Source organism: Lampris incognitus, unplaced genomic scaffold (genome assembly GCF_029633865.1).
Source record: "Lampris incognitus isolate fLamInc1 unplaced genomic scaffold, fLamInc1.hap2 H_6, whole genome shotgun sequence".
In the NCBI taxonomy this organism is placed as follows: domain Eukaryota; kingdom Metazoa; phylum Chordata; class Actinopteri; order Lampriformes; family Lampridae; genus Lampris; species Lampris incognitus.
This window is the reverse complement of record NW_026611081.1, coordinates 238,381-244,380: the sequence shown is the minus strand read 5'-3', so window position 1 is coordinate 244,380 and position 6,000 is coordinate 238,381. Positions and strand designations below refer to the sequence as shown.

At 42.6% G+C, this 6,000-nt stretch overlaps 1 protein-coding gene across 1 annotated transcript in view; it reads right to left on the bottom strand.

Annotated features, from left to right (window-relative positions):
* Positions 1-684: 684 nt before the first annotated feature.
* The window catches only part of sypa (synaptophysin a), a 56,562-nt gene continuing 51,246 nt past the window's right edge, over positions 685-6,000 (bottom strand). Inside the window, exon 8 of the mRNA XM_056301731.1 lies at positions 685-2,991. The gene's annotated coding sequence lies outside the window, so the exon portion shown is untranslated. The remainder of the gene's footprint in view (positions 2,992-6,000) is intronic.

The window sequence follows — 6,000 nt, the reverse complement described above, 5'->3', positions numbered from 1 at the left end:
GGGATAATCCATGAAAAGGAGTGCTAATCATGGAGCCATGACTTCACATCATGTGTTAAAATTCTTCGATGTACACCTTGTCGTGGATTATCTTTTACTTATCATTAAGATCGATACTTTAAACCCAACTCAATTGGCTCTGTGCATAACTGCAGTCCACTGACTTCCGGTTTCTACTGCAGCAGTCATACCAGATTCCTGTTTGTTGGCTTGTGCTATTGACAACGGCATATTTTTCGCGATGCCTGCAAGACCTACCATGGATAAATGTCAACGACATGCACACAACTGTCCACACACTTTCACCTGCTCCTACCAGCAAACGGCTGAAAGGTTTCAAGTTGAACACATCAAGTTGTGGATGTAACTCGATATGTAGAACTTGAAACTTTTCACCCATTTGCTGGTAGGTGCAGGTGAAAGTTTGTCGACAGGTGTGTGCATGTCGTTGACAATTATCCATGGTAAATCTTGCAGGCATCGCAAAAAATATACACATGAAAAACATGTCAATAGCACACGCAAACAAACAGGAAACTGGTATGACCGCTGCAGTAGAGACCGGAAGTCAGTGGACTACAGTTATGCACAGAGTCGATAATGCTACGGTCAGTTTATTCATTCATTCATTCATGACTTATAGTGGTTTTAAAACAATAACAAACCAGTCAGATGTGTCAGCTATGATGAATTACACCTTTATTGAAACGTTCCACCACTGGATTCCATAGATTTAAGAACGCCACATAGCAGGTCAAAGGTCAGAATTCACAGGGGTTCTCCATAGCAATAAATCATACACACATCATAGTCATAAACCATTGTTAACACCGCTACTGTCTCCATGGTGACAATGGTGAGGAGAATATCATATACAGGAAATTACATCACAAGCCGGAGCCATTGAGTCACCACAAGACTTCATCAAACAACAACGACAGAATTTAGCTCAACAGTATATCTATAAAAACAGACGAAGAGGGGAGGACAGAAGGAAAGACAGCAGAGAAGAGTGAAATATCAGGAGGTTAGCAAGAAAGGGAAAGGGGTAGAAAAGCAAGGGAACAAAAAGGAGAAAAACACTTTAAAGAGAGAAAAAAGAGAATTGACAGGTGAAAAAACTAAAGTCTGTCTCAACTCTCTCACACATGTGCATGCGCGCACACACACACACACACACACACACTCACACACACACATCTTTCTGTACAACAGGAGAAAATAGAGTCACACTATCTGAGTCAGTGGAGTCACACAGGAAGTACTGTACAAGACGACGACCCGGGGATGAGAAGCATCTTCACCATGCTCAGTAACCGTACACCGAAACATCGCCTCGTTCAAAAAGAATCCGAAGAGGAGGAAAAGATTATATTTGATAAATACTCATTAAAACATTTCTCACAAAGAACTGATGAGAACAAAATGTTTTACTGTCAGAAAAAGACTCCGGCCCGTCTTCACGTTTACTCTGATATCTAATCTTGTTTCCTCTCGGGCTAAAATCTGTTTCAGAGACAGCCTGTCAGCAGGGTGAGATTACTACACAGAAATCCTTCTGTAACTCTGAATGTGTTGTAAACCATGCTCACCTGAAGACGAGCTGCCTCAGATCTAGTTGGGTTGTAAGTCTAACAGCAGACCATGCTAACAGACCATGCTAACAGACTGTTAGCACTGAGCAGCAGCCGCTAACCGCCAAAACAGTGAGCACTCTAGTTCCAGTAAAGAAGCGTTGCTTTTCTAATGACTTTTACTGTAGACTGTAAATTAAGATGGAAACAAGTGAAATCTCACCCCATCAACAGACTAATAAATTCTTTTAAGAAAAAAAAAATATTGTAAAACTGCAGTTTAAAATAGTTTGTCCGCTTGACATGTTGGCTGTGTATCTTTTCTCTCTCAAGTCAAGAGAATGGAGTGACAACATAAGAGAAGAGGAAATGATGGCTTTACACAGTTTGATAGAAGACATTTTGTCGACAAACAGAAAAATGTTGCAAATTGTAGACAGAAGTCATTATGGGCCCCCTTTCCACCTGGCAGTAGCACGACTCTACAGTCCACTGCTGAGGAGCAAGTGGCTTTTAATGCAGCTGTTTACATGATTATTTCAACTTTTATCAAACCAAACTGAAACCAGTGTGCCATCATATCACTGTTAGCTTTAATCTGCCATCTTAGCTAGCTAGTCATCTTAAAACACAGCTCATTCTAGACTGCTACCGCTACCAGGATATTCCTCGCTAGCTTTATGGAACAATAATAGCTTTTCTAAGATGTTGTTTTAACTCTTTGTTAGTTTTAATATGTTAAGACTTGGCTATGTTTGAGCCACTAACATAACCATCCTAGCTAGTTTTAGGCTAGTCTCTCAGCTGTCGGTTCTGTTGACATTGTCTTCCTTGTTGGATCCCCATAAAGGATATAATGTAGGACATGGATATCACATTTACACTTTGGTATCATGTGTGACATCAGCAGCTGGTTTGGTCAGATTTTGGTTCTGTTTTGGCCAGGACAAATGCTAACAGGACACATGTTAACAGGACATTGGGAGACAAGCTAACTGGTGACATGCTAATGGCAGGTGGAAAGAGGGTCTGTACGTCTGTCAGTCTTCGATGCTTTTCAGAAAAACATTAGGAAACATTACAGTTTAGCTTTGTATAGTCTAGATGTTTGTTGAGAGTGATATCTATACAACACAAACAAATACATTCTCTCAAGTTCTAAATATGATTTTTAATCAACATCATCCATTGTTTAATAAATTTTATTGTATACCATTATCTTTTATAACTTTTCTATTGTTTTGGTGCTTTCTTCAAGTTATGGACTCATTATAACTTTTTTTTCATAAACACATCGATCACAATAGGTAACAACTTGCCACCTCTCCCCCCAATTCCAAAGACAGGCAGCTGCAAGGAAGTGTTGCATTGTGGGTAGGTGGCAGGCAACCCACTACTCGTCCATTCCCACGCTTCTCTGTGAGGAGAACACACACACACACATATGGTGTTTAACAGTGAAAAAAGCTTGAAAATGTTTTATTTTTATCATCCTAATAATGACTATTAATGATAATGATACATTTTACAGTGTTACAATTTCATTTAGCAGACGGCTTTTATCCAAAGCAACATACATCTGAGAGTTAATACAACACAAGCAAGGATCTAGTCATAAGGCGACAACGCAAGTAAGTGCCAAAACACTAGGTTCAAGCAGGACATGGGTGTCAACAGGCAGCGCACAAAGGCAACGCATAGGGTGCATAGCAGCGATTATTTTTTTGTTGTATTAATACCATCAGGTGTGGAGGTGTTGGTGAAAGAGCTGGGTCTTTAGCTTCTTCTTAAAGATAGAGAGGGACTCAGCAGATCGAATGGAGTTTGGTAACTAGAATAACGAGTGGTCAGACACTGGAGAACGTTTAACAAGTTTATTGATTGGAACAACAGAACACTTCGTATGTAACCGGCAGACCGACGGCTGACGTACTTCCTGTAGCAGTAGTAGGTGGTTACCTTAAGTTAGTATGGTGGCTGTTACATGTCAAACATGTATTGGAACAAATACAATGTCTACATCCTTTCTCTTTATCTATGCTTCCAATACTAAGAACACAAATAATAATCTGCAGGCAAGTATAACAATATAGTCCTGGCCATTACAGGTAAGTATGAAATAGAATGAATATGAGATCAAATGTATCTAAATCATAATGTCTTGTTGTATGCCTATAAAAAAAGGTTTTTTGTCTTCCAACAGCTCCTCTGATTGTTGTCCTTATACTGTTCATTGCATGTAGTTTGTGTTTGGCTTACAAACGCGGCCTGCCTGTGTGATGTGTGGGCCATCAACTGATTTCTGGGTGGGCTGGAAAGTCTTCTGAACAGTCTCTTGTTCACTGGTGTTTCGCTGTGAGTTTTGCTGAGGGTGCCTCTCATGAGAGACAGGATGATTGTCGTGTCCATGCTGATCAGTTGGTTGTTGAAGAATGATGCTGGGGTCACTGAGGTCAACCTGTGGCGGTGGTGGTTCCAAGACAGGAAGAATGTGTCTCCTGTTTCTTCTTGTACTCTTTCCCTTCTGATTGTATGATGCAAGATCTTGGTTCTTGACAGATGTGTTGGCGTTTTTTGTAAGCTGTGCCTTGATCATACTGCTTTTCTTGGCAGCTGGAACCAGCAACGTTTTGCAGATGGGGAGGGTGGTACATGTCTGTCTTGACATCAGTCGTTCAGCTGGTGAACCAAGTGTCTGGTCACGTGGTACATTACAAAGGTTGAGCAGGTTCAGGAAAACATCTGTTCCATCTTGCTTGGACCTTTCCATCAGTTGTTTTACACTGCGTACAGCTCTTTCAGCTAATCCATTAACCTGAGGGAACTCCGGGCTGCTGGTCACAAGGATGAAATCCCAGGTTGAGGCAAATTCTTTAAAGCGTTGGCTTGTGAACTGGGCCCCATTGTCTGAGATTACTTTGTGTGGGCTTCCATGAACTGAGAAATGTCTTTTTAGTTTTCTTATCACAGTGTTGGATTTGATTCCACGAAGCAAGTCAACCTCAAACCATCCAGAGTACGAGTCGACCAATACTAGGTAGTGCTGGCCATTCCACTCAAAGATGTCTGTTGCTACAGTTGACCATGGTAAGTCTGGGATGGGATGTAGCTTGAGTGGCTCTTTTTGTTGGTGTGGTTTTGTGCTGTTACAGACAGGGCATGAAAGTGTTCTCTGCTCAATATCCTTTGTCATAGTGGGCCAAAACACAATATCTCTGGCTCAGCGTTTCGTTGACTCTGCCCCAGGGTGGCCTCTATGTAGGATTGTGATGTAGTCCCTTTGTAGCGATTTGGGGATTACTGCCTTTGGGCCTTTCATAATGATGCCATCTTTGATCGTGAGCTCATCCCTGAATGTAAAGTACTGACAAACATCTGCTGGCAGTTTGAACTCCTTTGTAGGCCATCCATGGTTGAGGATGTTGCATATTTTCTGAAGGGCTGGGTCCCTTTCTGTGTGTTCCCTTGTGGCTCTTGTTCTGTTTAGGTGGAACGGGCAGTATCTGTTGAGGTTTCTTGGCAGCAGAACAGTCTAGAGGGACATTGATGTTCTGTTTCGCCTTCATCAGGTTCAAAACCATCTGAGGGCTTGTTTCTCTCTTGATAAACAGATTGCTGATGCATCCAGTGAGGTTGGTGATAGTTTGTTCTGGCATGCCTCCCAGGAAGATGCTGCCCGCTGTGGATACCACGGCCCTTCCGCTTCCACCCAACCTGCCGCCAGCGTTCCCCGTTTCTAGCATGTCGTCCATGTAGAGACGCATCCCATTAGAGTTGCTGTACAGAGCAATGTAGTGGCTGGTGTCATCATTGTAGGTCTTCTGGGTCCTAATCTCACTGTTTTCAGCTTGCACAACCACTTTAGCTTTGTCAAGGAACACCTGACACACTCCATCCTGGGCTTACCCAGCGGCAGGGCCAAGCTGGTGCTGACTCAGTGGCTGAATGATGCGATGTATTTCAACGGTACTGGTTACGCTGAGGTCACCTTCAAAGGTGAACTAGGCTGCAAGCAGTGCTTCAAACAGGGAGTCAAACTGTTCTCCCACAATGGAATTCTCCTCATGCTGCAAAACAGAAGCCAGTTCCTGTGCCTGGTGGTGCATCAGGGTCAACTGAAGGTCTTCTATGACTATAGTGGCAGTCTGGGAACACTGAAACCTAAAGACCCCTCATCACCTCACCTGAGGATCCACGATGCTGACCCCAAAAGTCTGGAGATCATCATCTTGAGGACAAAGACGTCTCGTGTGGTGGTGAGAAACGACAGGAACAGCCTGTACAACCATCACTTCACTGAGGAAATCCCACTTCGGACACCATGTAGAATAAGGAATGGTCAGACACTGGAGAATGTTTATCAAGTTTACTGATTGGAACAACAGAACACTTTGTATGTAACCAGCTGTCTGACTGCTGATGTACT